Source organism: Spermophilus citellus, assembly GCF_964194105.1.
Source record: "Spermophilus citellus genome assembly, chromosome: 3".
NCBI classification, from domain to species: domain Eukaryota; kingdom Metazoa; phylum Chordata; class Mammalia; order Rodentia; family Sciuridae; genus Spermophilus; species Spermophilus citellus.
In genome coordinates this window covers 22,417,730-22,431,557 of record NC_138184.1, presented here as the reverse complement: position 1 = coordinate 22,431,557, position 13,828 = coordinate 22,417,730, and the positions used below count along the sequence as shown (strand labels likewise).

Genomic DNA, 13,828 nt, shown 5'->3' with positions numbered 1-13,828 from the left:
AGAGGATAGTAGGGGAAAGGGTTGGGAGAAAGACTTAGCCCAGAGAATGAAGGTCACGAATTTAGGCTTTCATTCCTTGTCGGTGGACACTTAACAGTAACAGTTGTCTTGGGCAGATCTTGGCAATAAGCATGCATGATTCTAAGATAAATTTTTTTTCAGTTTTAAATTATATATAATAATTGTACTATTTGTGAAGTACAGTGTCACTTTTCAATACAATTTGTATATAACATGCAGTGATCAGATCAGGGAAATTTACATTATTTCAAATGGTTTTCATTTTTTTTTTAATGTTGGGAACATTCAAAATCCCCTCTAGCTGTTTTGAAATATATAATTAATTATGATTGACAGTCCTCCTACTGTACCATAGAATATTCAAAGTTATTCTTCTTAGCCAACGGCATTTCTATACCCTTTAGCAATCTGTGTCACAGCTTTCTGTTGCTGTGACAAAATACCTGAGAAAAAACAACTTAAAGGAGGAAAGATTTATTTTGGCTCGTGATTTCAGAGGTTTCCATCTGTTGTCAGCTGGCTCCATTGCTTCTGGTCCTGGGGTGAGGTGGAGTATCATGGTAGAATAGTGTGGTGGAGCAAGGCTGCTTGCCTCATGGCGAACAGGAAGCAGAGAGAGAGAATAAGAAAGAATACCTGGACAAGAAATACCCTTTCAGGGCATGCTTCCTCCAAATAGGCCCTACTCCCACAGTTTCCACCCCTCCCAATAGTCCATTCAGCCTAAGAGCCCTCATGATCCAGTCACTTCCCCACCTCTGAACATTATTGCACTGGAGACCAAGCCTTCAAGGAAGGAGCTTTTAGGGGACATTCCAGGTCCTACCCACACCTCTTCCCCATAACTCTAAGTCTGATGTGGCCTTGTCTGGCCTCTTTGTGCTGTAGGTGAGACCAAAGACCCACTGCAGGTCACAAGTGTAGCTAACCAGTGGTGGCAAGGCCTTAGCCAGAGTGAACTCTCCTTTCTCAGTCTCCTTGCTCTTCCTTTCTCTAGATGTGTGCAATAGCACCGATCTTCCAGAAGTTGAGATCATCAGCTTGCTGGAGGAGCAGCTGCCCCACTATAAGTTAAGAGCCGACACCATCTACGGTTATGACCACGACGACTGGCTCCACACGCCTCTCCTTTCCCCAGACGCCAACATCGACCTCACCACCGAGCAGATCGAGGAGACGCTGAAATACTTCCGTGAGTAGCGGACCTTTGATGCTCTGATGTAGCTCCCTCTTAGCCGCCACCTCAGGTGAGGTCCGGTACTGGTCACACTGTTCCACAGCCTGCCTTCTCTGGAAGGCTGATGTGGCTGTGGGTTAACCACAGAAAGGGTCTGAATCTTAGATCTTCTGAAGTTTTAGATCAGCGTGGACCAAGTAGGATTTTCATTTGAATCCACTTTCTTTTAGCTGACAAATTTGAAAAATGTTCCCATTTCTGCTTCTTACCAGAGGACCACTTGAGTACCTAGAAACTCCTATGGGGAAGGAGTTTGTCTCATTTAAAATCAAAGGTATTTGAGACATTGAGGGACCTAATGAGACATGTGCCAAGGGTGACAACTGAGAAACTCTTTGAACTGGTACTTGGGAAAGTCGGGCTGTGGGTTGCAGCAGGAAACCGTTGATGCTTTTGGGCTGCAGAGCTTATACCTGGTAGGGTGAGCAGTACACTAGGAGAGCTCTTTTCAGTAGTCAGGATGACAAGAGCATGACACTTGGTATTGTAGACTTCAAAAAAGGTGACCAATTTAAAAAATTAATAATTAATACTTAATTTTGGTAACTGAAGTTTATTAGAGAGGTAGCTTTTTAGAAGCAGTTTCACTCTTTAGAAATTCATGCCAGCTGGGTGATTTACATATCGATGTATCATTGCATCAGCCTTTAAAAAAAGAGTACAGCAGTCCTGCTTTTATGTGGAGAAAACATGATTCAAAACCAGCTTATGATGCATCTCTAAAATTTTTTACTAATGCAGACCAGTTTTTCTAATTTTCTTAAAGTTTTGAGATCATTTAAAATAAACAGGCTGGAACTACAGATTTATTTTTTAGGTTGTATCAGAGGCCATTTTCAGGTTTTCTCTATTAGATACTTTCGTATTAGGAGGGAAATTTGTTTAAATTGACCTGTGTTTTTATACCTGATGCAAATCCTAGTTTCTTTGTGAACACTGCAAGAAATCAGTTTCAATAAAAATAGAATATTCTATAGGATTTTGAATGACTCATGTATCTTGTAGAGTTTACGAAGCTCTTTGTAAGTCATTCTAGCTTACTCGTGGAAATGTGGTATTGTGCATAGAAAAGCAAGTCCAGAGTAAGATCCTCGGTGTGTTCTATATTTACCTCAACTGTGAAATCCACAGTAGAATCCACAACACAATTATTGTTTGATAAATCTCTTTCTGTTACTTACTCTTCCATAGATGACCCTCCTGTGATTCTGCAGTACCCCTTATGGCTGTTTCTGCCACGGGAGGCTCCCAAAGTTCCTTCTCATAACTCTGAATAATCACTGGATACATGGTGTAATTGGAACACCATCCAAGAGCAGCACCACATAGTTTTCAAAGACCTTTCACACTAATTGCTTCATTGCATCCCTATCAAATGTCTACAGTTGGGCAGGGCTGGTTTTATTATCAAGGAAATGGAAGCATGGTGAGCTCGGTGTCTATTCCGTAGCACTGATCCATAGTCTCTAAGGTCTACTTGATAGTAGACTCAAAAAGAGATTGTGTCTTCTGTTTGTTAGTTTGATTTTTAGTTATCTATTAAAAAAAAAAGAGAAATCCTGGTGACTTTGGCAGTGATAACCTATAATAAAATTGAAGAACTGAAATTAACATTGAGCAGAGATTCTGAAAGCTTTTACAACATGGTTGTTTCCTGGTATCCCCTTACTTCTGTTTGTTTTGTTGTATCCCTCCCACCCCGTGGTTTCTTTGCTTGGAGCAGAATGGCTATTTGTTATATTAATTGATGATCAAGCATTAACTCTTTTTTTAAAGAATTTTTTAAATTCTTATTTATTTTTTAAATTGTAGATGGACATAATACCATTTATTCATTTATTTTTATGTGATGCTGAGGATGGAACCCAGCCCCTCGCACATGCTAGGCAAGCGCTCTACCACTGAGCCCCAACCCAGCCCCAAGCATTAATTAATTGAAACTCAGGACCCTCTAGATGATGCTTTCAGACCAAGGTCCTGGGGCCCCAAAGTATACAGGGAGAACTGAGGGGCTCTTTGAACTGATAGAGGAAAAAAATAGGCATCTTTATTTTCATTAACTTCTGACCCAAATGAGGTACAGACAACAAAGCATGGTGGTGCTGGCAGGACAGTGACTTTGTCACCAGTGGGGATCATAGGTGTTTGCATGTCATGCCACGGCAGAGGCAAATCCCTTCAAGTAGCGTCTTCACTCATCACTGCTCTGAAGTTACACCAGATGTGCTGATAGACCTCATTTTTGATGCATTAATAGAGAAGCACTTATGTCACGGATGTTGTTTTTTGTTCCTGTCACAGATCCTTTTCAAGGTCTAGAAACTACATCAGTGCAGCCATCTTCCTTGTACTTGTACTTGATCATACATCTGCAGTCCTTCCTTACAAGGAGGGATCAGTGAGCCTTTTGCCAAACTGGTGGAGGGGTTGGTAGAAGGCATAGGCTAGGAGCCCTTCTCTGAGCCTGGTGTCCTCCTTGGGTTCCGTGTGTTTGTTTATACGTGTGTAACCCAGGAGACGTGTGAGTCACTTGTGACGTATGTAAGAAGAGAGCGTAATTCTTTGTTTCAGTCTAGACTTATTTTCTGTTTTAAAGGTATTGTGGCCTTTTATGACGTTTGGCAGTGGGGACATGGAGCTCCCAGGTGTCAACACTGAGCAGGAGGCCAGCTACACCTTGCTGCCCAGATCCAAGCTGACACAGCATGGCTGCCAGGGAACCAGATAAAACTCCTTTCCTTTCCTGAGTGGAGAAGCCACACTTTGCCTTTTAAATCTGACCTTCACCTGGTTTGCTGAGAGGCGGGAGAGAGCCATGGGTGCTCCACCTTTACCAGGTGGCAGAATGACCTTTTCAGAAAAGTTTCAGCACTTCTCCATGAGTCCGAGAAACACCAAAAGTGAAAATGACCCACAAAACAAATGTGTCCATAAACTTAGGGCATTTGAGAAGCAATGGTCAACATGTGGCACTTACTGTGTGCTCGGCCCTGCTTTCAGTACTTTTCTCGTCTTTCCTCTAATCTGCCAGAAACCTCTGAATTCATTCCTGTTGCTGCCCCCATTCTATAGCTGAGGATGTTGGGACTCAGGGTAAGCCCAGAAACTTCCCCAAAGTCACGCAGCTAGCAAAGGGGGATGCTGAAATTCAAACCAAGGTTGTCAGATGTGACTCTACACTAACCACTGTCTCTCAGAGTCACTAAAAAAGGGGGAAACTCTAGTTTAAGAATAAAGCTAGGGCTGGAGTTGTGGCTCAGGGGGAGAGCGCTTGCCTAGCATGTGACTCACTGGATTCGATTCTCAGCACCACATATAAATAAATGAATAAAATTAAGGTTCATCAACATCTAAAAAATATTTTAAAAAAGAATAAAGCTAATCTTGTGAAACACAAAAGAAAAAAAACAAAACACTTAAAAATATGTTTCAGGATACGTTTGTAGCTTGTTGATTTATATTTGTCTAACATACACGAAATTGATTTTTCTCCCATGGACCAAGGGGATGTCCCTGTCCCTGTAACACTTAGCCTGATGTAGCTTAGTTTGAAGATGAGATGTCATTCTTCCTTGTGATTTTTTTCACCTCCATCCTGTGGTCTGCATATCCTGCTTCCCTTATCTCAGATGGGGAGGTGTGCTGTAGACTCTTTTACTCTAGTAAGGTTCAGCAGACACCAGACGTGAAGGTTGCTGCACTGGTTAGTGGGTGACTATGACTCCTTTTGGGTCCTTCTTCCAGGGGCATTTGATATAACTTTGTGGTTAATGAACATTGGGAGGAAAGAAATCTGTTTCACGTGCGTTTCAGCTGCTGACCATGTTACCTACCGGTTCCTAAGGAGAAGAGAAAGTTATGAAGCAAACAAGTGTTTTGAGATATCGTTCCACTGTTGACTTTCACTCTAAGGTGCCTTTAAGGAATCTGCCAACAGGTTTGACTTGAGTGGCCAGTAACCCCTGTAATCCTTTGAGAACTTGACTTGTTTGAGTTTCAGCTGAGGCTTTCTTACTAAGGAGATCAAAACAATTTCTGCATTATTGATTTCTTTCCACGATCTAACCCAGGGACTTTGCACTGGGCAGGACCAGTGCAGGCAGCTCCCTGGGCCTCTGTTGGCATCCTACATTGAGTTCTGTACCTTGCTTTTCATGGCTCAAGGTCACTGACCCAAGTGACACTTGGTCTGATATAGCTTAAGTGGAGATGAGACTTCATTCTTCCATGTGGCAGGTCTGAGAATGTACGTATTAAGCCAGCTCCTGTTGCCATTTTAATGTTTTTTTTTTTAAATTTCAATTTCAATAAGAAGCTAAAAACTATTGATCTAGTCTAATCACAATTGGGCACAAGGACTCCTAAGGCCTGGTATGGAGCTATCCTGAGCTCCTGCAGCAGGGTGTGAGGAGCAGGAATTGTGTGCAGGGTGCCCTAGGCTTGCCCCAGGACTCTGGGCTGTACAGGAACATTACCTTCTGTAAGGCTGTACCTGTTTCTGCCTTGTTCATGCCCTTGCATCCCCCCTGCTCACAGGCATCATGAGTGTTTGTACAGTCAGAAATGTGAGAATACATGAGAAGGCTGATGTATTACAGTATACTCACGCAGGGCTCGTCCCAGAGGGGCATCCACCAGGGTAAGCATGCGGAGCTGGAGTCCCTGGCTGGGGGATTTCACCGACTCTGCCCACTCCACACCCCTGTACCTGGAGGACCCATCTGCCCTTGGCACCAGAGCAGGCTTGATGTGGCCACTACCCCTTCTGGATCCCTCCTGGGCTGGCTTCCAGGGCCTCTACTTGCTCCAGGTTTCCCTGCTGTGCCCCATGCATGGGTCCTTCCTCTCCCTCTGTGCTTCCACATCAGTGGCTCTCAACCCTGATGCACCTAGAGCTTTAAAAAGGTTTCCTGCTCAGGCTGTACCCTCAGAAGTAGTTCTTCTCCCCCTTAGGCAGCTATGAAGTACAGCTCGATGCTGGTGAGCCCAGCCTGCTTCTCTGCCTGTGATTATTGGGGATCCCCCTCTCCCCCAACCCCCAATTTCCCCAGCCTCAGTAGTAGGCATGAGCTTGGACTCTGCCAAAAGCAGACTTCCTTTCCTCCACACCCTTTTGTCTTAATAAATAAATATGACACTGATTACCCCATATCCACAATCTCCTGACCTTCGGTGGTGCTGTTGATTCTTCCTCTGGGTGTGTCCCAGATCCCTTCTCTGACCCTGCTGCCATCTCTTTCCTGGGCCACTGTCTTCCCCTGTTCTCGCTGCTCTCACTCTTGCTTCTCTGATGTCCTCTTGTATTTTCTTCAAATTCAGTTGGTTTGTTCTGTACCTTTGTCTTCCATGGCTCTTTGGATAAAATGTGGTGTCTTCAAAGACCCTGTGGCCTGGCTTTAGCTCTGTCTCCATCGGGCCTCCTTTGCCCTCCCACTTCCCTGGCAGTTACACTGGTACCTTCAGCCCTTGAGCACAGCTCTCACCTGCCCCAGGCTTCTGCTGCTCCCTGTGCCCTCTCCCCTTTCTTTTCTCTTCTCTGGTTGTCAGCACAACTGTGTCCTCCTTTGAAAAGCCTTTGTCATGACCAAAACACCTGACACCAGCTTGGAGGAGGAAAGATTTATTTTGGCTAATGGTTTTAGTCCGTGGCCAACTAGCTCCAGGGTAGAAAAATCATGGTGGAAGGATGTGGTGGAGGAAAGCTGCTCAGCTCATGGCAGCTAGAAAACACAGAGAGGGAGGGAGGTGAAAGAAGGGGCCAGTGACAAGATCTAGTCCCCAAGACCCCAAGATACCTACTCCCTCCAACCATGCTTCTCCTGCTATCGTTTCTACCACCTCCCAGTAGTCCATTCAGCTATCAATGGATTAATCCACTGATGAGGTCAGAGCCCTCATGATCCAATCACTCCCCTAAAGCCCCACCTCTGAACCTTGTTGCTTTGGGGACCATGCCTTCAACACATGAGCTTTTGGAGGACATTCCAAATCCAAATCATAGCACCTTCCCAGACCTCCCCATCTGTGGTGTTCACCCACTTCTGTGGCTCTACCTTTATCCTGCTGTGGCGACTCTCATCACTCTGTAACTATTTGCTTGATAGTGATGATCAATCATGATAATGATGAGTCACATTTATTGAGTGCTTACTGTTTGTCAGGGTTGTGCTTAGTGCTTTATGTTCGTGAGTGCCCTGAGACCCACATACTAGATTTGAAGTACATAATCCTCTTTGTGTTAAATGACTTCTTCAAATATAATTGTTTTGTCCAAATTGAATTGGCTATTTAATTGATTCTTTATTGAGCATTTCAAGATGTAAAACTTTTTCTTCTTAGAAGAAGTGCTTGTTCTTTTTATGTGTTCATGAAAAAAATAAACCCAGTTAATTATATCAACAAACAAAACAGGCATAAGCAAGTTTGGGAACACACAAATGATCCATGATGGGGACAGTGCACTGTTCACAGGAGCCCAGATGCCTGGGCACAGAGAAGTGACCAGCTGTCTGGTGGTGGTGCAGGTGTGGGCACTGGGCAGTGGACTCTGCTGGGGGTGGGGGTACTGTGGTGAATGCAGACTTCTGGGAAGCTGGAAAAGCAGGATTAGTTAGGAAAGTGTCCTCCTTATGCTGCCGTTGCTCTTTTTGCCAGGTAGGATTTTACCTCTACTAGACAGTGAACACCTTGAAGGCAGAGGTCCTGTTAGTTTTGGTTTCCCTCTGTACAGAGAGAGGGTAGAGTGTGTGTGTGTCGCACTGCGTTGCCCAGGCTGGTCTTCAATTCCTGAGCTCAAAGGATCCTCCTGCCTTAGCCTCCTAAGGAGCTGGGACTCTTATCATGCCTGGCCTAATGTAATGCTTTTTAAATTAATAAATGTTGACCATTTCCTGGGTGTTAAAATTCTTGAAAAACACAATTTTCACTACTGCTTAATATTCAACCATTTTATGTCTAATCATTTGTCTATTATTAGGAACCTAGACCATCTCTAATTCTTCCCCAAATAACACATAGGTGAACATCTTTCTGTATAGACATTTGTCTGCCCATGCCATGATTTTCTTAAGGTGTATTTCTAGAAATTGATTTATTGGGCTTCCAGGTTGACCGTGAAAGCCTCTTTGAACCACATTATTACAAACTCATAGGTTAAATATCTCCATAAATTAGTGCAATAAAAGTTGTTTGGCTAACTCATGTTGAGTTGTGAAGTTAATAGGAAAACCTAATGAGCAAATGCTGAGTGGGTAAATGAATAAAGCACCATTCTGTGAGATGAAGGATTCAGGAAACTCCCTGGTGCTTTCCTCGCCTGAGAATGTTCAGAGGAGACTTGGATAGTGTTGAGTGCCTTCCTCGTTGGGTTGAGAATTCTCCTTTCCAGGTTTCATCTCTAATTGCTGTTGGCTGGTTGGTAGGTGGTAATGGTTAATGATGAGTGAAGAGAACATCCATTGTGTTTTTACGTTTAGTCCCTTCAGTAGGCCATGGGGTGAAGGCTGTTCTTAGCCTCATTTTAAAAATGGAGGATCCTTTGTTGTCTGTCCAAAGTCACACAGGAAGGGTGAGCAGCAGGGCCTGAGCTTATTCTCTTCCACACTATGATCTCTGACTGTAGCCCATCCCTCTTTCTTTCTTTTTATTTACTGGTCTGAAGGGTCTCATGTGCTTCTGAGGCACTAAAAATGGATATGTGCGCACCTCTCTGGAGCTCCACCTTGGGATCTTCTCATCTTTAACCCATTTCTTTTACTTTTAGACATCAGGCCAGGTAGGACTGCTAAGCAATTTGCCCCCAAACACCAGAGTTGGTCTTTAAGGGAGTCTGAACACATCCTTAAGATTTTCTTATAAGATACCTTAGGAAGAATCTTAACCTTTTTCTTAGTTTGAATAGGTTGTTATCCATGAGTAAATGTTTGGAAAATGATAACACTAGGTAATGACCGCGAAGGAGCTCACATGGGCGTTTATGTGAGTGTGCCAAACCATCTCAAGATATGCTGTTATTCTTCTAACTCAAAGTGTCTTCAAGGGATCAACTTCTAAAACTTTTTACCAAGGGAAACTTCATGGAAATGAATAGTGCTGTATGTTTTCTGTAGAAGTTTAGCGAAAATTGAGCACAGCTAATCCCTGTGGGGCAGGCAATGTCTCTTTGAGGTGTGGGAGGCCTCTGTTTCTTAGTGAAGGTTTTCTTTTCTGCTGGTTCTTCAGAGAGTGCTATGGTTTGGATCTGAAATGTTCCCCAGGGTCCAGTATGGTAAAGGCTTGGTCTCTAGCCCCTGGTGCTATTGGGAGGTGGTGGAACCTTGAAGAGGTGGAGTCTAGTGGGAGGAAGTTAGGTCATTGGAGGGGATATTGTACTCCAGCCTCTCCTCTTCCTCCCTTTGCTTCCCAGCTGCCATGAGGTGAGCAGTTTGCTGTATCATGCTTTCCCTGCTATGATGTGCTGCCTTGCTACAGGCCCCAAGGCAAGGTGGCCTAGCAACTGTGAACTGAGGCCTATGAAACCACAAGCCAAAATAAACCTTTCCTTACAAGTTGGTTGTCTCCAGTATTTTATCATAGTGACAGAAAGCTGGCTAACATAGGGAGAAAAGTATTTTGAGTGCCAGTAGTCCAGTGTAGAGGCCACCGACCAGCTCAACTGGCCTTGAACAAATTACTCATGGTTACGTTGGCACTAGCTTTTATTATCTGGAAATTAATCAGCATTAAACATTCTGTGAATCACTGAAATGTGTCTTTGAGAATTTTTTACTCTCTAGTCAAAGGTATTCTATAATGAAGTAGTTTTAAAATTGTTCTTTTTGTTTTTTTGAGTTTCTGCTCAGGTGGGTGGTGGAAAGTTCTGCACGGGTGCTGATACTGATGGTCCTGCTTGGGTAACCAGTAGTTCTGCATGGGGGAATAGTTGGGAGACCTACTCTGAGCTGAGGCCCGGAGCCCTGCATGGCACGGTGACTGTGATTCCTGCACTGGAGCAGGAATATCACTCACTGAGAAGCAGTATTCTCACTACTTGAGGCCCAGGGCATGGAGTGACACAGAATGCTGCCTCCCTCTGTCCCGCCATCTTGGATCCTCCAAGTTTTTTTTGAGTTTCTTAATTTGAGATTTCCTGTCATTCATATACATATATATATATGAATTAATAGTTGGAACTTTTAATTCTTGTTTTTATAAATCATAATATTGTTTGCTTTTTTCAAGTGAAAATACTGTTAAATTGTTTTCAAGTGATAATTTAGGGACCATCTTAAAGAATTCTCAAATTAACACCATAGAAATATTTATCTAACTCTTAAGTTTGTTCTAAATTACCTGGGACTTTTTTCATTAAAAATTCTTTATGTAAGGTGTAAATTAAAAAAAATTGCAAACTATTAAAAAAGTTTCTATATTTATGGAATGAAGCCTTCAAGGGCAGAGCCCATGCCTGCTTGAGTGGATCAGGACCTCACAGTCAACAAGTGCTTAATAAATACTTCTGAAGTAAGAGAAAGTACAGAAAATGTGCCTTTAAATGGAGAACAAACAAACAAGTGTTTCTCCTTTTTTGAGAAAGAGATCTTTCTGTTCTACATGTGGATTTAAAATTTTGCTTTTTTTTAAAAGAAAGATAAGGAAGTAGGAAAGTTTGTTTTTCAATGACATTGACCAAATTAGATTGTTGTATTGTGTGCATGTACAAATAGTAATGATGAGTTCCACTATTGTGTATGATTATAATGCACAAATAAAAGAAAGTAAAAAAAGAATAGAAAGATCATTTCATCTGTTGTCACCTTCCAACAATTGCCTTCATCCTAATGAAAATGAAGCAAAAATTGGGGCACCATAATATGCACAAATTGATACATAAATAGCACAAAGTGCTGACATTCTGGGAGAGGGGATGGCAGTAGTTTTATGAGATGGTGACCCAGAGAAAACAGATTGTGTGTGTGTGTGTGTGTGTGTGTGTGTGTGTGTGTTCATCTGTGCAGGGGAAGAGCCTGCTAGTACAATGAGGAATCTGTTCTCACTCAGACTTGAGAGTGGCAGGGCAGTGTTGAATGAAGGAAGGACAGAAATATGGGGTGGGGTGCAGATTGTGGTGGGGAAGGAAAGGGAACTTATTGGCCAGGAGAAGTTTTCAGTATCATTTGTTAGCACAAATAATGCATACATGATAATGTCCTTATAAAAAATGGCCGTGAATTTCTCTTATGCAGATGCTGAGTACTGGGGGTGCTCCTTCTTCCATCCCTAAGACCTAGGGCCTTTTGTTCCCAGGAGCTGTGCCTTCTCTCCTCCTGCTCTAGCCTCATGGGAGCAGACTCTTCTTAGGCCCAGGTTTCTCTACTTGTAGCTGGCCCTGATGTCTGCAGGATCAAAGATGGAAGCAGCATGGCCCTGGCTGCACAGTCACTTCCCACACGTGAACCACACAGGGTGGTGATGCCTACACCCAGCTGTAGGCCTGGCAGCCACACTGGGGGGATTGAGGGTGCCTGTCTGGAAAGTTGATCAAGACAGCCAACATGTCAGAGTGCCTGACAGCACCAGGAACCCGGGCACAGTGTCTGGTGAGCCGGGCAGTCAGATACTCACATGATGGGCATACCTCTCTTGTGGCCCTGCCCTTACCTTGTCACCTGTCACCTGACAGCTTTCATTTTGTTGTTGTTGTTTTTGATCAAACCAGATTCCAGCTTTGAGTATCCCCTTCCCCTTCCTTTTCTTTTTAAGAACAAAAATGCTTGGCAAGCAATTCTATACAGATTGACTGTTTTCCTTTTCATGTTAATTCAGCACATCGAAGACAAAACTGGAGCAGACTCAGGTGGGAAATTGACAGCCCAGCTCACATGCCATCCGCTCTTCCTGGTGATAGGCACAGGCTACTGTGGTTTAGCTGAGTTTTGGCAGGAGTAGAATTTGGGGCTGTTTGAGCTTCTGGTTTGTTTGCTATGAAGCCTGAGGCATCTGCTATGTGACCTGCTGGTCACAGGAATGAGATTTCTCATCCAGCACTCCCAGGCTGACAGGAGGCAGACACAGAACTGTTCAGGTTGTACTGATATCACGACGCATGTCAACTCTGTTTCTCCTCTCTGTCTTCCTCAGGTGTAGGGTTGTTGTTAATGGGGACTGCATGGGGACCTGGATTTATGGTGCCCTGAAGTGCTTGCTGAAGGCCGTCTTCTGGCTTGTGGATGCTTTTGTAAAAGCCAGGCTTTGTTCCCCACCTTCCCTGGCAGTGGGGGTGCCTGTTCCTGCAGTGAGGGGGAGATGGTTGGGAGGGGTAGTTGACAGCAAGCTGTTCCTTAGCAGCCTGCCTTCTGCCGTGGGTGCTCAGTGACTGGCAGTGGCAGCGTTTTAAAAAATAAAGATCAGAACCAGAACCATGCAGAAGCATCCTGCTTAGTTAGTTTTCTGAAGCAAGTGAGAGAAGGCCTGCTTACAAGGTTGTATTTCACGTACGCCCCGTGGCCCCCTTGGGGCTGTCCTCTTCTGTCTTAGCCTCCAGGTTGCCCTCCTATGAGGTCGAAGTGGCTGTGCTTTTTGAAGGCAGGAGAACTCTGGAGACTAGGAGTGTGTTGCAGAGGAGGCTTGGGACACCCCCCGTGTGGTCCTGCAGCAAAATGTCCAACACTTCCACTTAAGCACTGGTGCTGTGGGTTTGATTTGTTTCTTGGTGACTTCTGAACCTAATTTTTGGTTTTTCACGGATCTAGTCATCCTTACAGACATTGAAGAACATACCATCTCAGAGTAGTTCTGTTGGTGTTCCAGGACTGCCATGGCAAATGACTGTCAATCTGGTGGCTTAAAACAGTATGGATTTATTCTCTCACATACTGCAGACCAGAAGCCCAGAATCCAAGTATCAGCATGGTTTGTTCCTTATGGATGCTCTGAAGTCTGAAGGAGGGAATCCATGCCTCTTTTGCAGTTTCTGGTGGCTGCTGGTGGTCCTTATCATTCCTTGGCTTATAGATACATTATTCTAATCCCCCAACCCTACCACCCCACCAGAACTGGAGATTAAATCCAGGGGCATTCTACCACTGAACTACATCCCCAGCCCTTTTTATTTTTATTTTGAGACAAGCTCTTGCTAACATGCTTAGAGCCTTGATAAGTTTCTGAGACTGGCCTCAAACTTACAGTCCTCCTGTCCTAGCCTCCTGATTACAAGTACACACCATCATGCTCTATATTCAATTTTTCTTTTTGTCTTCAGGGTACCTTCTCCTCTCTGTATCTTTTCTCCTCTTCTAAGGACACTTCCCATTGGATTTAAGACCCACCTTAGTTTAGGGTGATGCCATCTTGAGACCTCCGATTCGATTACACCCACAGAGCCCCTTTGCACATAGGTATAGCTTCCAGGTGGACATACCTTTAGAGGGTCTTCCACTTTCAACCTAGAGCCATTTTCTGAGATGGCCACTTCTTTCCCTTTGGTTACCGTGACACTTGGTCCCATCCTCATGAAACATTCATCTGGGACATGTCTAGAAACACGAGGTTGGTCAGTGTTTCACTGTTACAGTGTGACAGGGTTACACTGAG

The 13,828-nt window shown here is 43.9% G+C and overlaps 1 protein-coding gene across 4 annotated transcripts in view; it reads left to right on the top strand.

Annotated features, from left to right (window-relative positions):
- TRAK1 (trafficking kinesin protein 1) overlaps nucleotides 1-13,828 on the top strand; it is a 115,727-nt gene that overhangs the window by 32,483 nt on the left and 69,416 nt on the right. For all 4 annotated transcript variants that reach the window (XM_081284571.1, XM_081284573.1, XM_081284572.1 and 1 more), the window contains exon 2: nucleotides 1,019-1,213. The gene's annotated coding sequence lies outside the window, so the exon portion shown is untranslated. The remainder of the gene's footprint in view (nucleotides 1-1,018; nucleotides 1,214-13,828) is intronic.